This window comes from Diospyros lotus, chromosome 1, assembly GCF_014633365.1.
Source record: "Diospyros lotus cultivar Yz01 chromosome 1, ASM1463336v1, whole genome shotgun sequence".
Lineage (NCBI taxonomy): Eukaryota > Viridiplantae > Streptophyta > Magnoliopsida > Ericales > Ebenaceae > Diospyros > Diospyros lotus.
Window position 1 is genome coordinate 54193410 of NC_068338.1, and position 23462 is coordinate 54216871.

General features: G+C 35.1%; 1 long non-coding RNA gene across 1 annotated transcript; it reads right to left on the bottom strand.

Moving 5' to 3' along the window:
• Positions 1-6082: 6082 nt before the first annotated feature.
• On the bottom strand, positions 6083-11399 carry LOC127793198 (uncharacterized). Its single transcript, XR_008021279.1, has 4 exons — positions 11267-11399; positions 10850-10954; positions 7750-7929; positions 6083-6917 (listed from the first exon to the last, which is right to left on the bottom strand). It is a non-coding gene; the product is annotated as an uncharacterized LOC127793198 (long non-coding RNA).
• Positions 11400-23462: the final 12063 nt, after the last annotated feature.

Below are 23462 nucleotides of genomic sequence, written 5' to 3' on the forward strand. Positions count from 1 at the left end.
TCTCTTCTGCATCATCGTCGTCGTCGTCATCATATTCTTCTTCTTCTTCTTCTTCTTCTTCTTCTTCTTCTTCTTTGTTGGGATGAGAAGGGAAGGGAAGTGAAAGCGTGTATATGGCAGTAGAATGAACTGTTTTATGTAACAGTGTTGGTTTAATATACAAAAATGTTCTCCAGTCCGTGACAGATTTGCCCGACGACGCAGGCAGACAAGGAGTGGGGCCCTGATGTTGGCCGCGGGCAAATGTTATATTGGCAACATAACAATTTTGGTTTAATATAACCTTGATTTGGTTATATGGCATCTTAGTCTGTTTTTCGTTCTTCTGGTGTGTTGGATGGATGGAGCCAGATTGTTTGAGCTTTTTGCATGAATGGAAGTGTTCATTTGCCTTCTTCTCCTCTCCTCTCCTCTTGGGTCATAATTTCATTTGAAGTCTGATTTGATTTTGATTTTGACTTTGGCAGTTGGAGATGAGTTTGATGTGGGGGGTGGGGTTGGGGAGGAGGCATATTACTTGGCATATGCTTTTTTTCCTTTTGCTGTTTTGAAATTGAAATGACCCGACCCCCCTTTGAAATGTTCTGATGTCACTGTATACGTCACCCCTTTTGTTTCTTTCCTTTCTTCTTTGGCGTGGTTTTAGAAGAGTAGAGGTCTGGTCTCTCTTTGGGTGTTTTGGTGAAAAAGTCTTTTTAAAGTCTACTCTACTGACTGACTGACTGACTACTCCACAAAGAAACATGCACACACAATGACAAGAAGCCAAGAAGGGTCTTTAATTTCATTAAACACAATATCTAACTATTCAAATTCTACCCCCCCCCATTCTGTACGCAATCTACTATTTATTCCAACAACAGTAAAATAAGTTTGAATCACCATCGGATCGGATGGGTGGGTTGGCAGCGGTTGAATTAAGGGCATGTCTAAGTGCTTTTATATAATTGAATTGAAGCCCATCCATCTCTCCTTGAAATTGGGCTGCTCTTATCTTATCACAGTCCAGCACTTGGGTAGTGGGTGGGTAGTAGTAGTACTCTCATACTGTGCCTGTTAGTTAGATTATTAGGTATGGAATGGAATTCCTCCTATAAATTAGGACTAAGCACAGTGGTGGTGGGCATGTGAATTGGTGATTGGGGTCAGTGCTTGCTTGCGTTTTTAATTTTGTAGTGTTGTGCTGTTGCTTGGACTCCACTAGTTGGAGGGAGAATAGGAGGATGAGAAACAAAGTGAAGTTAGACGAGAGAGATTGTTAGAGCCCATAAACGATAACACTATACATATAGGATAATGTGAGACCAACAAATTGGTGGACAAACTCAATTTATCACGATATTTGATACCAAAATATTATAATAAATTAAATTCAAATTTTTGAATGAAGCTTTTTTTCTCGTATTCTCTTTATCTTTCATTCCCCCCCTCTCTCTCTTTCTCTCTCTCTCGTCTCATTCTATCTCTGCTAATTCTCACCAATATATTTGTCCTCTACTTCTGTCACCGTTGTTCCACCGTCGACGTCTCCATCCCTTCTCTCTCTTTTTCTTTCCCCCGCTCTCGCCTTATTCTCTTTCTACTTATTCTTGTCAACACCTTTATCGCTATCCACCTTCATTGCCAATGACTCCATCTCTTTCTCTCTCTCGGTCTCCATCTCCATCGATGCCTCTACCTTCGTTGTTCACTATCAACACCTCCATCTCCTCTCTCTCTCTCTCTTTGGGTCACTAACACATATATAAATATATATATATTTAAAAAAATATAGACTAAACAATAACAAAAATAAATAATATATTTTGAGTTAAAATATATTTTTATGTTATTATTTATTTATATTGTTTGTATAAATGTGAAATATAATATTATGATTTTGTTTAACTTTATATATAATTTTTGACCTTTTAATTCAAATAATATAAATAAATAATAACATAAAAAATATATATAATTATTTATATATAAGATAATTACAAAATATGTAAAATTTTATGTTTTGCATGAATGATAAAGAGAAGAAATATAATTGTATTGTGATGGAATATATATCTTTCTATTAAAAATAAATATTATAATATTATGGTTTATAGTTTGATTTGCATTTTATAACTTAAAAAATAAAACAAAATTACAAAATATATATATATATATTTTTGGAAAATAGCAAGCCAAATTATACTCTTAAAAGTTTCAATATGTGTTATAAGCCAACATTTTTAAAAGTAACAAAATAGGTGAAAGATAAGAAAAGACGATTGTTAAAGGAACACCATGAATTCCATTAGAAAATTCCCCTCCTCCTTGAATGTGTCTATGAGAGTTGCATCAAACAAATTTGTTTTTCCTTGTCCATTATTCTCCACTTGTTCAGAATAATTGGCCTATTTTAAAACTCTCTTATTTGCTCAATCATGCTTAAATAATTTATAATCTCAATTATATTTTTTCTCTTTATCATTCATACAAAAAATAAAATTTTATGTATTTTATAATTATGTATATTTGTATGTTATTATTTATTTATATTGCTTGAATTGAAAAGTAAAAAATTATATGTAAAGTTGTACAAAATCTTAATATTATATTTTAAAAAAATTAAAAATTATATTTAAAGTTAAACAAAATCATAATATCATATTTCAAATTTATACAAGTAATATAAATAAATAATAAAATATCTAATATGTAAGTAATATATATTATATATTTATATATATATATGTTGGTTTAACAGAAGACCCAAAAAAAGAGATAGAGATAGAGATAGAAAGAAAGAGAGAAGGGTTGCAATGATGGAGGCGGACAACGAACGCTAGAGAGAAGCTACAGGAAAATCTAAAGAAAAAGAGAAGATTGGGCGTCGATGGCTGCTAGAATGATAAAGACGGACAGTGATAAAGGTTGGAATAGAGGCGAACGAGGACTGCATTGATAACGGTAGACGTCAATAGAGGCGGTTGCGTTGGTGGCAACAGCAGCGAGAAACAAATAGAAAGATAAGAGGTGTCAGTGGAGGCTTCGATGGCTATGGATGGCGAAAACGAATAAAAAGATAAGAGATAAAGAAGAAGAAAAAAAGAAAGTACGAGGAAGAAGAGAAAAGATGGAGAGTGAGAGTCAATTGCTATAATGGAATTTTTCAAAGGTGAAGATGAGAGATAGTGAGAGTCAATTGCACTAATGGAATTCGAAAGGTGAAGATGAGAGAGAGAGAGAGAGAGAGAGAGAGAGGGGGGGGGGGGGGGGGGTTGTTTAAGAGTGAAGTTATATGTGATACAAAGAGGTGAAATGTAATTTCTTAAAAGTTGTCCATCAAGTAGTCCACTAATTTAATCAAGTTGTTCATCAGTTAGCATTATTCATACATATTAATTAGCAGTGGTAGTTTTAAGTTTAGTTTAGATTAGATTCATTAGAAGATGGGAGTTAGCAGTGGAGGACGGACAGACACAGTGGTAGGCTTAGGCTTAGGCTGGCGGCTGTCTGTCCTGTTTGTTTATAATAATAATAATAGACAAGAGAAGAGATCCAATTAAGTCTAAGGTAAGGGGGGGGCGTGGTGGAGCATCTGGGAATCTAACTCAGCAGCATCTTCCATCCAAGATTCTCATTTTTAATTAATTAATGAATCGGTGGTTTGTGTGGTTGTTGTGAGTCACAGTCAGGTAAATGGCGTGCGTTAGCAGCAGGATAGGATTGGATTAGATTGGATTTGGAAGGCACTAAATATAAATTATTAAATTAATTGAAGTTTGTTAATGAGGTTGAAAGGGAGAGCTGGATAGGCGGGCTAGCTGGTGAAGAAGGTGATGGATGATAAGCTATCCATCTTTCTCCTCTCTTAGGCTCAGGCTCATCATCCATCATCTCTTTTCAACATTTGTATTATTATTATTATTATTATTATTATTTAAAGATAATAATAATAATAATAATAATTAACTTATATATTTTATAAAACTAATTTATAATTTTACTTTTTTTAAAAAAAAAAAAAAAAAACTAAACTGCGATGGGAAAGGCCATTCCTTCCTCTACCTACAACTACAAATAAATAAATGTTTATTTTATTGATAGGCAGAAGGAAGAAGAATAAGTAGTAGTTGGTCAAGATTTTGAATTTTTTCTCATCTATATATTTTCTTAATCAAATAAATAAATAAATTAATTAAAAGCTTCAATTTTGACAAATGTAAATGTTGAATTCATTTAATAGACATTTGAATTTGATTGCGGAATCAGCGCCGGCACGGCACCTGTAAGTTTACTTTCAAATTCACATCATATATATATTTCATTGTTTTAGCTTTATTATTATATTATTTGAATATGAAATCAAAATTTGACTAAATCTCTTCTCAATCTTAAAATTAACACAAATCCCATAATTAAGGGATTTATTTATTATTTTTATATAAATATATTAAATATTAATGAAGAATGTTGTCAAACTCTTAAGTGTTCAAATACCAACATATTATTTGAGTATTTAATTGTGATATTTTTAATAATATTTATATATACACATTGTTGATATCATAAAATATAATATAACTAGGGATAACTCGTGCCTGAAGGCACGGTACAACTAAAAAAAATCGAACATTAAATTTGAACGCAAAATAGTCAAGCACTGAATTCGGACAAATACTAAACTGAAAGCCTAAACTCGCCTTATATCACGTGTGTGAAGACAATGTATATAGTTCTTAAACACAAAATAATCAAACAATAAATATAAACACGTATTAAGTTGAAAATCGTTTGATCATTTTTAATGTCATAACTTCAGTGAAATAAAAAGGATCAAAATGTGAATACTCTGGCAAAAATTTGACAGGGTATTCTCTGAAAATATGATGCAACAGATATATCAACCTGTCTACAAAACTTGTATATTTCATAATCATAATCAAATCATGTCATATGCACACTAAAATCCAACTATATACTAATTATCACAACATCATTCTTCTTACACAAACAACTGTATCAATACTTGTAAAAGTGATAGATAAAATAAACTCATAAAAATTTTCAATCACAGACTACTTTAATCACAAAACAAAATGACATAAACTACTTATAAATCAATCGTTATCTCAATGAATGAACAAAAACCAAGCAAGAGGTATTGAATTACATTTTGGGTCACTAAAAAATTTGCTTAATTCAAAAACCATGTAATGAGAGAGTATCATTTGAAAATGTATATTGAAATCAATGTAAGAAATTTTCAATTTTTCGGCAGAATATCCTTTGAAAATATGATACCACAAATATATCAGCTTGTCTACAGAACTTATATATTTTATAATCATAACCAAACCATGTCATATGCATGCTAATTACCACAAAACATTAATATTAACCATCGTCATGCCTAAACATGACTATTTACCAATTGCTTTAGGCATCAAAACAATAATAACCATTGTTCTGCCTATTTCGAATTATTTACCATTGCAAAATAAACTCATAGTTGTGTCTAAACATAAATAAGATTAAAAAATGACCACAAAACGTAATTATATATAATACATTTGCAAAATGAGTCATTCTTTAATCTAGTTTATCAAAATGGGTCATTTATCTATACGTCATTGTAAATACTCTCTCTCTCCATCATAACTTTGAATGTCATTGTATCAATCCAAATTTGCATCTTTCAACAGGGAGAATGTACAACAATCTAGCATTTACAAAAACAGTTAAATTTAGTCATGTCATTGATTTAAGTTTAATCCAGAATCTCATTGATTTCCTCTCCCGGATAAAACATTTTTAAACTAACAAAACAGTCTTAACATATACGTCAAAACATTTTTAAACTAACAAAACAGTCTTAACATATACTTCAAGAGGTCTCTTGATGCAGTAGGTGATACAAATGATATTGTAATATAGCTCCTGGAGTGATGGTATTACTATGGCTGGGAAAACCTTTTTTCCTCCCACCGCCTAAAGCTCGAAGGTCTTCAGTCCATAAAACATAAAACACCTCTAGCAATTTCTAAACTTGGAGCAATCTTACTTTTGACTCTTCTTATTTTTTTTCGATATTATCATTCCTTTCCAATTTGTTTTGGTGAATATACAAAAATCCAACCATATCATTCGTGACAGCTTCTTGTTTTTTGAACATGCTGATTTGTTTCTTAGGATGACAAATTAATATTTCTCATATCTAAAGGGTTTCATGCCAACAATCAATCTTTGGAAAAAAAATCACAATAATGACTTTAGTCTTTGGTAATAACTTTGGTTGTAGGATTGTCGATTGACCATTATAGGAAGTGTCATATTATTTTTGGCCCCAAATCACTCTCAAAACATTCATTCTTTTCACATATTGCGTTTGGCACTTTTGCTTATTATTACGTAAGTAAAGGTTGGCTAAAGCAAGTACACTTAGCTTGGTTAGGTTTAGAGGAGGAGAAGTGTTCAGTGAAATGGGATCCTGATTGTGGTCCTAAAGAGGCGGGTGGTCTAGGTGTACTTGCTTTAGCCACTTTGTTTAAGGTGTATAGATTTCATAAACATAAAAAAAGAACAGCATTTTCAAGAAATAATCGCATAATTTCTTTCGTTTCTAATGCAATATATTTCACAGGAACATGAGCATAAAATGACATTTATAATACATGGGAACCTGGGCTGAAGAATAACTACACCTTTCAAGGTTTTTACGTATCCATATGCTTCATCTTTGAAGAAAGAGTGCAGCTCCCACCAAACCCAGCCCTACCGTTAAAGCCACCCAGAAAGCTCGGTTCTTCTCCAAACCAGTCGGAGGTCTCCACACGAAGAAGTCGGCTAAATAATCTCTGCTTGATGGAAGTTGACTTGTCGTCGACCCGAATCTCCTTTCATCTTTGTCCTTGTATTTGTCACTCCAGGTTGCTGCATAGCTGCAACACCAATCAATAGATATTATTCTGGCAGATTCCTAAAACATCTCAAATTCACACCAGGAAGGTTCCGTTCACATTTTCTGTACTTCATATGTATAAAATAAAAAATAAAAAACTAATGCTTAATGGTAAGCCACTTGGAACATTCAGGATGGATTGTACTATAGTGTTGACATATACTGTGATCTACAACGTTTGTAGATTAGACGGAGCTGATGATCTCCTAAAGGCGAACTCCAAAAATTGCTTTCATTAAGGACCTAATTGATATTACGTGCTGTTTGTTGGATTTTTTTTTTTTTCCTTATGTAAGAAACTATTGTTCATTACAAAACACAATGCTAGCAAGAGTTTTATAACTAATTCTCAGATGCAATTGAGATGAAGGAATGGGGCAATAAGTTCTAGACAATATGAATAGCAGACACCAATTTCTAGTGAACGTATCACAAAATGATGTTAAAAAACAATTTAAGGTCCCTCTTAAAGGACAATGTACCAGCAGCAATTTGAGAAATCTTCGAGTTTTACAGCAAGGGGACATCATGCGGCCACAGATGGAACATGCCTCTTCACGGAACAGAAGAACTGATCTCCATGTAAACTAATTCAATGCATCGAGTTCCTCCCCTGCCCCCTAACGGTTGCAATCATATACCAAGGCACTTTTGAGATAATTATTTCCCAATCCAAGAAATAATCACATTTCTCACCTTTCTGATCCACACACAACACACACAGATATGATCAAATCAAACTCCCCTGCCTCAATATCGTTCGTTTCCGTTGGGTGTTTGCGCAGAGGGGGAAGAAGGGTGGGGGGGAATACCTGGCTTTAGCGGCAGTGGAGGTGGCTGGCTGTAGCGGTGGCGGTGGCTCTGGCTGCGGCTGGCCATCGTACCTCCGGGGCCACCACCGCAGCCTCCTTCTCCGCCCAGCATCGCTGCAAAAATAGTCGTTGATGCAGCCGCCTCTCGCCTCCGTTGGGATCAATTGCTTGTTCTGTCAACTGCATAGTAGAGTTAACTCATTACAGAAATTGGCCTGATGGGTGACTCATCTTACTCACCGTTGTCTCAAGCTATAAGGCAGTCAACTACCACCAGCCATATGAATGCAAATTTTCTACAATGCCTTAACTTCTATGCATTTGCATGTCTGCTTCACGTAAAAAATTACCCAACTTGAGCAAGCATACTTGCCCTTACCAGTAACTGTATCTATAAATTACTTCCACCAACAGATGCAATCTCCTGTTTTAGTGCTTGCTGACATGAATAACATTATAGAGTTGGCATGATGCCAACTTGACAGTTGTTTGTGTAAGTATCGTGACCTGTGCAGTGTTAGATGCAGTAAACCTTTTGTGTAAGACATCCCTGAAATTTATAAAATTTCCCTCTAGTTCTTACCAATAAATAATGTTAATTACTAATAAATATTGAAGTATTTCCCAAGCTGCCAATTTGTTACTTTGGCTTAATAGCAATATCTCATCCAGTTTTCAGTACTAAAGACTCCAATGTCTCCTTTGCTACGACCAATTAATTTCAACGCCTATAATTTCTCCCCCGGCAAAAATGGAGCATTTCGTGTGTTAAAAAATCTCACCGACGTGGCTGTAACGTACCGTGAATCATAATTTAATTTAATTATTAGTTTATTATGTTAACTTAATTTAAAGTGGTCACTTATATATATTTGGTTGATATTAATAATAATAATGTTAAGTATAGGAATTATTATATTAATAAACATAATAATAATAAATTATTATTAAATTATTATTATGGCTAAGGAAGTTTCATGGAATGTTTAAGGATTTAGAGGTTCAATGTATAAGTTAAGGGAAAGAATTGAGTGGCGTGCGTGAAGTGGTGGAAATTAATAAAGGCAGCCTTAATTAACATTTAAAATTGAAGTGGGATGCTAATTTAAATGAAGATGCAGCCAGTATGGGTGGCACGCGGGCATGTGAAGGCGGGCGTGGATGCGGGTTCGAGACGCAGGCGGGGCTGCGCATGCAAGGTTGGAAATTGGTTGAGTTTTAATCAACTAATTGGCGCACAAAACGGCGCCATTTTGGGTTAGAGGCGGTGGCTTCCCAGCGGTAGCCACGTGGCCACATTCTGGCCGCTTCTTTTGGCCAATTTAAGGCCGCTTTTCTGCTCAACTTTTACAGCACGAGCAGTGAGCAATTTCAGAAGAATCCAGCGAGCGCGCGATCGTGAATTTGAGAGACTTTGTGCTTCAAATCAGGATTAAATCAAGTTTAATCAGTGAATTGATTATCCAAGTATGTAAACAAGCTAGTAATAAATATTCTGTACGGTCAGAATTTCTTTTAGAGCCTAATTTTATTAATTTTGACAAATAATTAGGATATTGCAGTTTGTATAATTTTTACTGCTTTTGGACCAAACGAGCCTAAGGATATCTCTGATAAGGCAAGTTCTTCTTACCTATCTCGTCGTTTCTTTCGTTGGCCATTTATTGGACCTCCGTTCGTTTGTTTCGGCTATTAATTAATTATGAAGTTTTAAACGATTAGTTTAAGATTTAATTTATTAAATGGATCTCATGGGTTTTATTCGTTGGTTGTCTACGGGGGTTTGTGCCACCCCCTGCCTGTTGGGAATGATGCCGTACTCACCCGGGGCTAGGTTCTTAGCGGTTCGGGTATTAATTGGATTTTTGGTTATTTTCTGGCTGGAGCGGTTGTGCAGTGGGGGCTAGGATCGGCGGTTCGGTGACGGAGTGACTGTCGTACGGTCTACCTTAGGCCGCCGGCGAGTCTCTCCTACCCACTGTTCGTTGACCGGTGCTAGGCACTGCTGACTAGCTTAGCCGTTATGTGATTATAGCATGCCTGCTTATATTTTATTCTCGTTGCATGGCTTGATGTGCACATGGGTACGGGCTGCATGTTGGGATTAACATGATTTGGTTATGCTTGGTCACGGGCATTTTAGCTTGATTATGATGCATCCAGCACGGGCATATGCATTGCGTGTGGCTTACTATATGGGCGAAGCATGGCCTGATGCCTGGATGTATGGGCGCCTGGTATCACGTTGATGCTCACTACGCCATTGCATTTTATGTGCATTGCATGGCTACTGATAGTATTTAGTTCTCGGAAGGGAGTATGCATGGCTACTGATAGTATTTAGTTCTCGGAAAGGAGTATCGTTCCGAGGGAGCCTATGGCTCGGTTGTCGGGAGTACCGACATGGATACGGGTGACGGGAGTACCGACCCGGGACAGTGCGCACAGGCTTATGGAGATATATGTTGCCTTTCAGGGCAGCGGCAGGCTGGTATGGGACTTGGGTGCCAGGTGTCTTATGTGGGCCCCAAGGACCGGTATGTGCTTTTATTACGCGACGCTATTGTTTGGTTGCGTCACATGGCTTGTGTGTACATGTGGGTTTGTATTTGGGGTGATTTCTTCTTCGATTCATGTTATAGCCTTCCTTTTCATATAAACTTGCTGAGTCTTGCGACTCACCTTACTTTCCATCATTTCAGTTAAGGGTAAAGCGAAGGCCGAGGGCGAGGATCGCGCCACCTAGCAGCCAGCTGTGTTGGTAAGGTGTACAGTTAGCTGCCCCCGTCATCTCTGATGTTTTGCTAGAGACGCTGTCTTTTATTTTTGACTGTGCCAGGTTGTCATTTGTACCTCCTATTGTTGGCACAGGGTCTGAATGTATTTTTATATACTCCATGACCGCTGTATCAGCAGGGTGCTTGTGGGCATGCATGTTTACCGTTTTGCTTCCGCTGTTAAATTTCTTATTTATGCATGCTAAGGCATTTTTGTCTTTTGTCTATTCCTCTTCCCTTCTGTGAGCGCACTCGTTCGGATAGACCGGGTGGTTGGGATATCCGAGCGGGGGTGCTTACAGTAGCGCTATCTAATTGGATACCTTTGAACTCTTCAAACAATTCCCCCCACCATTTCAGCCTCCCCGATTGATTTGCTTGCTCTCTCCGTTATTCTCTTGCGCCCTCATCCCCTACAATTGCTTCACCTGTCGATGCGTTTTCCCGAAAAATCAATATAGAAAGAATGAACAGAGACACCTAGATTGATATTTGTTGTGCAGTAAGGCCAGAACTGTTATCAACAATCAACACATTAGAAGGCCTCGACCTTCAACAGTGTGTGTATACTTGTTCATAGGTATACACACACACATATGTTTGATCAAATCTTAGTTTGAAAGTTCAATGTACTTTTAACTAATTAATGTTCCATACCTAAATAAAGTTGCAGGTGTACATACATACATACACAGAAATATAAACATACACACACACACAAAATACATACACATATATACCTTTGAGCTGGAGGCAGAGCTTCAGGTGGCATTGGCAAGAGGCAACGACAGTGGTTGGGTGGGGGCAAAGACGGTGGGTGGCGGGGGCGATGATGCAAGGGCTTTTAAAGAGAGAAAGAAAGAAGGGGAGGCGAGCAGAGAATGGGTTTGGCAGAGAAAGAGTGCGTTGGGGAGGGAGGATGGGATGGGATGTATTTTGGGAGGGAAAAAACTATTGATCTCAGCCATTGATCAAAGAAGGAAACCATCTCAATCATTCAAAAAATGTCTCCCTTACATTTGTGTTGAAAATTCAAAAATTTTTCTCCCTTATTATATAAATACATGAATGTATAAATATATATATATATATAACATTTAAGGAAGGAAGGAAGGAAGGCGGCTAGCTTGCTCACAAGTCAAAGTCACATCATTCTTTGATTTACTCTCATTTTTTGGAATTTGAATCTAATTTTTCACCTTCTTTTCGTTTTTTTAAACGGTCTGGGCTTAGCAGCAGCAGCAGCTACTCACACACCCCCTTTCTTTGCCTCCCTTTCTCTAATAAATATTCTCTTCTCTTCTCTTCTAAGTACGTTTAGCCTATCTCCAATGATTTTTCTATCACTTTTTATTATATTATAAATAATTTTTTTCTATTATAATTTTATCATACTCTCTATTCTATTCTCTGTCTCATTCTCTATTTTATTTATTTATTAATAAATTTTAATTTTATTTATTTTACCTTATTTATAATTTTCACTACTATAAAAATTTATTATTTAATAATAAAATATAATAGTATTAGATTTTTATAATATTTAATATATTTTTAAATAAATTTACTAATATTTTTTAAATACAATTATTTAACATAATTATTTTTATAATTCAAAATTTAAGAGTATGTCCTCTTTACTGTTTTCAAACTATTTTTAATTTTTAAAATATTAAAAAGGTGTTTACTTTATTATTTTTAAAAATAAAAAAATTGTAAAGAAAATCTAAAAAAAAAATTATTTTACCTATTTTCAGCTAAAACCGACCAAAACACATAAAACGTTGTTGGCCTAGCTTCCGTCGTTTTCAATCTAGGTTTGTCTCTTCTCTTCCTTCTATCCACTTTCACTTTTTTTGGAGTTGGTTAGATCCAGAACAATGCGAGGGCATTTTTGGGCAAACTTCTTGTTGTTGAGATTGAGCTCCAAGAGAAACTCAGGTTCCGAAACTTCATTAGGACTGTGTCGAAGAACCGATTGGAGTTAATGTGGAACAATGCAAGATTAGTGAGCAACTCGAGCTACTTCGAGAGGTAGCCAACAATGTCACCATGGTTGAGATCGATGCCGACGGCAATCAAGATTGATTGATTATCTTGTGTCGAAGCGTATAACACGCAAATGTAGTTACACATTCTAAGTGCTAGTTTGGCTATGCTTTTTTTTAAAAAAAAAAACTTTAAAACTAGATAGTGTTTAAACTGGTTATAACGTTTAAATTAGGTAGCATTTAAACTGATAACGTATTTAAATAAACTTGCTTTTAAGCTATTAGTGTAAAGTTATGGTGTTTAGTTTGTAAAAGTTGATAAGTTGTTAAAACTTGTAAAAAGACTAAAATGGATATAACACTGAATAATACAAATAAAATTCAAAAAATACATATTTAAAAAAAATTAAATTGATGTCCAATTACTAAAATACTTACAATTACGTGTTAATAAATTATAAAAATATTTAAAAATATATAATTTGTATACTTTATGTATAAATTTAGATTTAATTCATAAAAATCTTCAATATATATGTTGAGATATTATATAAAATTATTTATTTTTAAATTTTATCAATGCATATCAAGTATTTTCCATTTAAATAAATATTAATACTTAAATTTATATTTATTTCAAACAGCTAGAAATTTGATATATATTATAAAATTACAAGATCATACACGACACAATAATTGATAATCAAATAAATTTGATAATTACAAAATTCAAAATTAGATAAGACATAATATTTGAATTGAAGTTCGATTATCCCATACATACACACAAAAGCGATAGTAGAACAAAAAAATAGATTTACATACAATTATACATAATTATTAAAAATCTATTAAGATTATAGATTATATGTATTATATATGTTATATAATAATAATAATATATATTTTATGTATTATTGTATTTATATATATATATATATAGTTCGACCATGGCAGCAACGCGGAGGAGATGAGAGCGATGGGCGGTCCGTGACGCAATGGGTGCTGGAGATAGCGACAATCTGCAAGCAAGGCAGCGATGAAAGGCTTGCGGCAATGGCGACCTTGGGCAACGAGGCGACTTTCGGTGTTGGGCAGCGACGTTAACGGCATTGGGGCTGGGCGTCTTGCGATGTGGGCGGCAACGACAATCGTTTATGGAGGAGGAGATCCATCACAGTTGTAACATCCTATATTTAATGATAGAAATGACCGGAACAACTTACCTTGATGGGCCTACGCGAACTTCCCAGGGGTCACCCATCCTTGAGCTTCCCCAACTTAAGCACGCTTAACTAGGGAGTTTCTTGCCTACATTCAGTCCAAAAGTTATCCAACTAGTGTTGTTTCATTCCTTACTTATCATCGATATATACTACCCCTCTCTGGACTCTCGGGATATTACATTCTCCCCTCTTGAGCATATGACGTCGTCGTCATGCGACCTTACAATCGGTCCAAGATCTCTCCCTCCCATTTGCATGGCAAATGTGGGATTCGCCTAAGGTGCCTACACGCACCCCCTTTAAGGACTCAATGTCCTTGCTGAGATTTGCCCCACCACCGTGCTCAGAGGCTCGGGAGTCGGCTCTGATACCACCTATAAGTCTATAACATCTTGCATCGAGGGATAGGAATGACTGGAACAACTTATCTTGATGGGCTTACGCGAACTTCTCAGAAAGTCACCTATCATTAAGCTTTCCCAGTTCAAGCACATTTAACCCGAGAGTTCCTTGCCTACATTCAGCCCAAAAAGTATCTAACTGGTATTATTTTTTTCCTTATTTATCCTCGATATATACTACCCCTCTCTAGGCTCTCAGGGTATTACAACGGTGGTAATGGAGAAAGCGCTAGGAAAATAGTAGAAGAGGGATATGAGGTGCAAATATTGGAAATGCAGGAGAGTAAAATTGTAAATGAGTTGGTCAACTCAAGAAGCTCTTTGCAACATTTTTGCGAAAATTGGTGGCCGATGGCTGTAACACCCTAAACTTTGAAAAATAATTAATTATTGGGTTTATGGTGATTTGTGTATGATTATCGGTTAATTTTGATGTTGGGATGAATTATTTGTGATTTATTAAAGAATTGTGGTTATGAGGATTTAATTATGATTTATTGAATAGTTGTGGAGTGGGAAAAAATTAATAAAGAATGTGTATTTAATGCATTTGGTAGGGGAGGGAAATAAGTGGTTTAAATATAAATGGATGTAAACAATTTCTTGAGGGAGCAACTAGCCCAGCTAGTTGCACGCGTGAGGGGCCAGTTGGGTGACCCGGGTTCGAGTGGGAAGGTAAGCGCAGAGGAGATGAAGGGTTGAATTTTTTTTCCACCCATTTGGGGCGCCAAACGGTGTCGTTTGAAGGAGCTAGCCGGCGGCCATGCGCACTTGAGGTACGCCAAGGCCGCGCCACATGGCACGACCGTGGGTTTCTCTACCCAACCATGCGCCACTCTCCCCTTCTCCATTGCTGCCACGTGGCAGCATCTGGGACCTCCCTTAGGCCCCAGCACTTCACATCCTTATGCCGATTTTTCCTTCATCCCTCGCTTATAAATAGCAGTGATTTCACTACTATAACACGGTAAATTTTGGGAGAATAGAAATTCTGCTCGTGCGTATACGCGAGGTATAAGAAATATTTTAAATTTATTTAATAGTGCTAATTATAAATTAATGACATGATTAGCTATATTATTTAGCAATGTAATAGCGGTAATTAAAATTAACCATGTATTTAATTAAATTATTTTATTTTATACATTGTATAGGAAATTGGGATGTGAAACCGACGCGAAGCAGGTGGTTAACGCGCGGTAAGGTTTATTATGATTTGCATGTAAATTTATTTTAGCGTGACTCGTATTAGACTGTGAGGGAAGTGTCTAGACATGGGGTTGTAGATTTGGGTTGTGTGAGTCTCGAGATTGGGTCCTAAATGAAATCAAATGGACCACCAAAATCCAGTTCAAGATGAGGTGGACAAGCCTGCATGCATGATACACTTCACATTATTCTATGATTGTCATGCATTTTAATTTACTATAACTCATATTATCCTTATTGAGTCCTTGGACTCACCCCTATATTTTTCCCACTAACCCAGTAGATGGTTCGGGATTCGAGAAGGGAAATGCGATATTGTTAGATGAGCCGCCAATTGGCAGTGACCGTTAATAGTAAGGGTGTGTGTTAACTCCTATGTTAACCATGTAATATATTTACTGTGTGTTAATCATGAGTCACGGTTATGATTTAACTAGAAGCAAACTGAAATTAAGTTAAGGTTCCCACTATGAGTAAAACCTAGTAGGTGTAGGGAACTTGTACTGGTCGGCTACGGCCGGAATCTGAAATATGTTTAAATATGTTTGGTGGTTGGAATAATTTTTTGTGCATGATGGTATTTGTTTATTTGAAATTGGATTTATATTCCAAGGGCCTAATAAGGTACGGGACTCGGGTGAGTTTTCGCTGCCTATGCATTTTACTCTCGAGTTCTCGACTGGTCGAAGGCAGCGAAGCCTGGACCCTACCCAGGGCGCCTATATTATTTTAATATTTTATATTAGCAGGAGCATAACCGTTATTCGGAGCATGCATGCTAGGGTTGTAATGTGAGTTATGGTGACACCCAGTAGTGGGGTCGGGGCGTCACAATGACTTTTGACAAATGATATTAAATAAGCGTTTAAACTATTTAACTTTTAAGCTATTAAAGATGTCGAGTATGTAAATAAGTTTGATAATTTATAAGCTAAATGAATAGCTTATAAATGGTCAAATCACATAGCCAAACTAGCGGTAAATCACAGCTTAAAACCCGTCACATTCTCTCTCGTACTTTATCTTGGACTTTTTTTGTATTTTATTTTTATTAAGTTAATTTATTTATTTATTTATTTGTATTTTATTATTATAATAAGAAAAAATATTATAAGATTTATCAATTTTAAAATGTATAATTTTTTAATAATATATTAACATTAAATAATTTTTATTTACTAAATAATTAAATTTATTAAATTAAATATCATTAAAAAATTATTCTCCATATTTCAAATAAAAAAATAAAAAAAATTCAAAATTAAAAACTAAAAATTGAATCGCAAAGAGAATTTAAAATTTTAATATGACCACTCATGTGATTTGGTTATGAAGTGAGATAATTCACCAGTGTATATTTTTATATAAAAAAATTATAAATATATTGAACACAATTATCTCTAATTTAGATAAGTGGTCATATTTTGTTTAGGAATTCATCTAATCTAAATATGGGATTATCTTTGAATATTTAATACACAAATAATTAAATACATGCATACATAATATAAATAATAAAATACATATACATATATAAATTAATAATCAAATACATAAAATATCAATTATTGAATACTAAAATAAATACAAAAAATCACAAACTGAAGAAGACGCCACCGCTGTTGCCGCCACTCCGAATCTGGGGTATGAAATGGGAAGCTCATTGCTGTTGCTCTGCAACCCTGGTTCTTCTTCAACCATCTTATCTTTGGCTCTACGTTGATAGCTATTGAGAGGGAGGGTTGCGTAGCCAACACTGGCGAGCTTTTTGAACCTCATCAAATTCTTGACAAGCAAAAATAGATATAGGGAGCACAGTTGGAGTTGATTTCTCCAACTTGGCTCCCCATAGATTAGATTGGCGAGGAGAAAAGGCTGGCATTGGAGATACCATTACAAATCCAAATCGAATTAGCATGCACCAATCAAACCCTCTATCACTATTATTATTATTATTATTATTATTATTATTATTATTATTATTATATGCTTTTACAAATAGTTTATTTAATTTATTTTAAAAAATTAAATCATTTTAAAAGTAATTATTACAAATTTAAACATTTAACTTGTTGTCTGAGGAGGGCACAGTTTTTGAATTAATTTTGTTCAGAATAAAATCATCTACTCAGGACTCACACACTATTATCGAACCCACCCTACCCTTTGTCCAGTATGCCCCACCCACCCACACAACTTTTATTATCTAACATCTTTAAAATTTTAAAATAAGAAAGGAAAATAAATGAATAAAATAAACTTTTATATTACCTGAAATTAAATTATTATTTAAATAAGAAGAGAAGAATAGAGGTGAAATGAATAACTGGAATGATTTTAATTATTCAACCTGTTTATTCATTTATTATTTATTGAGAAATATGCCTATTATTATTATTATTATTATAAAGTAATGAGGGGGGGGGAGAAATTAAATTAAATTAATAATTTTTTATTTATTTAAATATGTATAATTTTGAATATTAAAAAAAAATTGAGTAAAACGGAACCTGTGCTGTGAGTAGGCTGGCCGAATGGCCAAGCCCGAATTGTGAGTTGGGCGGGCTTTGCTTAAGGACTCGACCTTGATCTATGGGCGTTGATTCAAAACGGCCTCATTGAGATTGAGGCGGTTAGGGTTTGGAAAACCTTGGACTGGGGCTCACTCCCCTCCTCTCCTCCCCTCCCGTCCCCTGTCTTTTCTGATAGGCTGTGGCCACACACATACTCCTCCTCCTCCGCGATACAGCCATTATCGCCCACAACAGAGTCCGCATCACCAGAATATTATATAAGCAGCAACAACTACCGCTGGAATAGATAAAAGCAGAATATTATATAAGCAGCAGCAAAACAGGGACTCACGGAAAGCTTATGAATGGGGAATAAAAGAGAAGCAAAATCTCGTAGCCTGCTTAGTAGAAAGGAAACGGAGATCATGAATGAAGGTAGGTAGGTATGTTTTCTTTCCCCATACGATACGTACAGACAGTTACAGTATACAACAACTTGAAGAAGAAGAAGAAGAAGAAGAAGAAGTTAACTTTTTTTTTCTTCACTTCACCGATGACCTGTCTCTGTCTGTCACAACAAAAGTAGCTGTTAATGTTATAATAAACGAATTCACCAAAACAGAAGAATCGTTGTAGTATTCATAAAGGAAATGCTTACAACTCTTCTTGGCTTAGCAAATACACATGTACTCATCATATTCATTCATTGCCGCCAACATACATGTAATTAAATTCTTAATTTATTATAATAGTAAGATGGGCACTGCATTTTTTGCGGAGTTAACATTGTAATCAATCTCATCTCATGTTTGTCATGCGCTTGTTGCAGTTCGTTTAATTCGTCGAGAGTCTTCCTGTCTGTTCCTGTAGAATTAGTAGGTACATGCAATACAAACAAAGTGAAAGTGTAAAGTTGTTCATATTTGCATGCATGGTTCTTCTTTCTTCTGTTGATATATTTAAGGCTTAATACATCCAAAAAGTCCTTAAACTATTACAAAATATGACATTCAGTCCATTACCTAAAAAATTTCAAGACTAGGTCTATAAACAATTAAAAAGCTGCTATTTTAATCTCTGCCATCAATGCGAGTAAACGGCTCCGTTATATTTGTTCAAACCTATATATACACATATATACATACATATACATATATATACATATACACAAACACACACAGGGCCGCGGCCATGGCAGTTATCGCCAGCCGCCATGGCCGCGGCCATCACCCATCCCTCCAACCATGGTCTCAGCCATCACCTACCCCCTAATATACATAAACACACACACACACATATGGCCGCTATAAATGCAGTCGTCACCCATCCGCCATGGCAACCTCGATGAACGTGTGGCCATCGTTGCGAGAGAGAGAGAGAGAGCTGGCCACGACCATGACCCGAGGGGTGGGTGATGGTCGCCGCCATGGGAGGAGAATAGGTCTATGCAATAAGTGTATATTTATATATATAGAGAGAGAGAGAGAGAGGGCCACGTCCATGGGCGAGGAGAGATGATGGTCGCCGCCATGGGAAGGGGTGGGTTTGTGCAGTGTATATATATATATATATATATATAGAGAGAGAGAGAGAGAGAGAGAGCCACGCACATGGGCAAGGGGGGTGATGGCCGCGACCATGGGAGGATGATGGGTCTGTGCAGTATATATATATATATATATAGAGAGAGAGAGAGAGAGAAAGAGAAAAAGGGCCACGGCCATGGACAAGAAAGGGTGATGGTCACGACCATGGGAGGGGGTGGGTCTGTGCAAAGTATATATATATATATATATATAGGGGGCATGGCCATGGCCGTCGGCTTCCCCTTCGATCGCCACTGTCACAGTGGGCTTCGCCGTCATCTACTTCTATTGGAGTGGGCTTCGTCACAGTGGGCTACTTGTCGTGGCCACTGTCGGCCACGCTGTCTGGTTTTCCCAGCAAAGTTTCGTTGAAGCTTCCTCCACAGGTATATATGATATACAAAATTATAACAGTAATTAAAATAATATAAAATCATTTTGAATCACACAAAATATTAACAATATTATATACATGAATTTGTTATGTCACGCACCACCTTAAACGGTGCGTGATTGTAAAAAATGAGAACAATGAACTGATTCCCACGCGCATCCAGACAAGATGGCGTATGTGAATTGATTATAGAAAGCTCAATTCTGTGACAAGGAAAGATCATTTTCCTTTGCCTTTCTTGGATCAAGTTCTGGAGAGAATAGCAGGCCAAGCCTACTATTGTTTCTTAGATGGCTACTCAGGGTACAATCAGATAAAAATTGCACTAGAAGATCAAGAGAAGACAACTTTCACATGTCCATTTGGGACATTTGCATACAAAGCGAATTGATATTTTGAAGCCATTGAAAAGATAAGATAAACAAGAGAGCATATTTAGAGTAAGTGTTATTTCACTCAGAATTAACGGTTATTAGGCTCAAACACTCACTTGGGTAATAGTCTCCACTTCTGTTGAGGGATCATACAGTGTACTAATCAGCTAATTACTGTTACCTTTGACTTTATGACCGATAACCAATTTCTAAATTTTGAATCCCTGATGAATGTAAATTACTTATTCTCATGTGTACTAATCAGCTAATTACTGTTACCTTTGACTTTATGACCGATAACCAATTTCTAAATTTTGAATCCCTGATGAATGTAAATTACTTATTCTCATGCATAAACGTTTTCAAATGAGAAATCAATGCATTCATGTTTCGTATTGCAAACTTAACCGGCTATGTACAATAACTAGATGCGTCTCAAGAGTACAAAAAGTACTCCTTACTCAGCCATCTTAATAAAGAGCATTTCTCACAGTGATAAATCTAAATTAATCGGACCCCTTTGGCGCTTGTTACTAATTGCCTTAGACCAGTCTATCCGAGGCTCATGAGTGATATCACACACAAACGGATGTAAACGAGGTATCTTTTTAATTGTTTAAAGATCGAATTTTGAGATTTTTTAGGTGATGGACTCAATGTCATATTTTGTAATAGTTGAGGGACTTTAAGGGTGCGTTTGATAAGGGTGAAAAATGAGGGTGAAATTCGAATTCCATCTAAATTTCAAGAAATTCTATCAAACAACTTTTCAATTCCATAGAATTCGAAATCCATCTTAGTTCAAAAAGTGAAAATTTTCCTTGAAATCAATGAATTGGAATTCCTAGGGGTTGGGGTGAAAATTGAAATTCCACTCTCATTTTCCACCTCTATCAAACGTACCCTAAGGGTGCGTTTGATAACATGAAAAATACATGGAAAATGTCATATCCAAATAATTGAATTCCATCTTTGGTGTTTGACACCCTATATTTTCCATGAAATTGAATTTCATGGTATAATCATTAAATCATATTTTTGCCTATTTTTCATAAAAAATTTCATCTAGATGGGAGATAGTTTTTATTTTCTATGTAAGTTGAAAAATGTTTTCCTTTCCAAACTAATGCTATCAAACACACCCTAAGATGTATTAAGCCTATATATAAATACGAATCCACTAGTTTAGATCTAGGTTGCACAGAAACAGAAATGGGGGATGTTTTCGATAGAAAACGAAAATGCGAAAATAACATTTTTCTAAAAATGTAGGAAACAAAAATGCGAGGTAAACTATAAATTTAAAAAATATAGGGGTTTTTTTATAAATATAATTTTTAATATAAAAAAATAAAAAATATATTCAAATATAAACAATAAACATAAGTTACATAATGTATTCAAACTATCAATGTTTTTCATTAATAAATCAATAGATGATCAAATATAGGGTTCATAATATATGACTAAATTTCACCAAATTTATAATCCATGTAATAAACAAACTTTGATATAATAAATCATATTATACATGAAAAACTATCAATGTTTTTAATTATATCAACAAATCATCTAATAAACTATCAATTATAACTGCCACAATTATAATATAATTATTATAACAACTACAATTAATTTAATTATAAAAGCCAATAATTGACTGTAAGTAAATTTTAACAGCCACAATTAATTAAAACCATAGTAAGTAAATTTTAATTAAATCATAATTAAGTTAAGACTAACCAAAATAAAAATAATTCTCTATCACCCCAAAAAAGAAAATGACTCAAAACATTCAACTCTTATTGTCAACCCCTCAGCCCATTCAAAAGCATCCACTAAAATATTAGCACAAATTGAGAAATGGTCCAAATATTGTCTACCCCTCAGAAAAAAATCTCAATACAGCAGCAGGCTGTCAAAGAGGCTTAAATGTTACCATTCTAACCTAAACAGGAGTCGACAACTTACTTAACAGTGTTACAAAAGGGAATGAAGGCGTGGGCGATCGCCGACCGGAACCGAGAGGGAAGGAAGTAGAAGGCGTAGGTGACCGAAAGTAGACGGCGTGGGTGACCAGAAGCAAACGGCGACAAAGTAGATGGTAGTCGCTCTGGAAGCAGATGGCGACGAAGTAGACGAAGAGGCGCTCTAGAAGTAGACGACTGCGACGAAGCAAATGGCAGCTACGGAAAATAGGGAAAGAGAAAAAGAAGAAGAATAAAAAGAAGAAAAAGAAGAGGGAATGAAGTAGTAAAATTTTTTTAGGGCAAGCAGATGCTAGCTAGCGTGCGCTGGAAATACGTTTCTAGCTAAAAAAATGTTTCCAGCCAAGTTTTGAAAATTATGAAATGACCCTAATATTTTTAAAAATTACACAAACGGCCCGAAAAATATTTCGGGCCGTTTTTGACGTTTTCGAAATGGGAAACAATTTGGAAACGTCGAAACAATGCCTCCAAACTATTTCTGTGCTTCACAGGTTTCGATCACTTATTAAAACCAATACTGGTAGTAGTAGTAAGTAAGGCATTTGCTATATCCTCACCTCATCTCTTCTGTTGCATGATTATATATATATATATATTTGTTTTTCTTCTATTCTTTTTATGTATTTGACTTTTCAAAGTTACTTGTGGAATATGGTTAATTTGATTTTTTTTTAACTTTTCAAATTGTTTAGGTGTGATCCATAAAGGAAATAGGTGTTTGGGTAAATTTGTTATTATAATTTAAAGTATTATCATTGGATTTGGTCATATTAATAAATAACGCTAAATAATACTTTCATATATACCTTAAACAAAACATCACATTGTATAATTTCAATTTCATCATTGTTTTATTTTACAATTAACTAACTATATCTCATTATTATTTTATGATAAGTTTGAAATACTATGACACACACTCAAGATGAGGGGTGAATTAAGTAGTTTGAAATTTAAATTTTTTTCATGAAAAATAAAAATTCAATACAAGTGAGGATTATTGAAGTACTTGGAATAATAAATAAAACAAAAAAATATAAGTAAAAGATAAACACAAGGATTTATAGTGGTTCAGTTTAAATCAAACATAATCCATTATCTTAACTTATTATTAAAGATTTTGTAAACCAATCCACTATAACCTTCTACTTGAACCCAAGTAGGCTCTCTAGTTCAAGACTAGAAATTACAATATCTTACTTACACAAGTAGACCTTATAGCTACACAAGAAATACAAGAAATGTTTAATA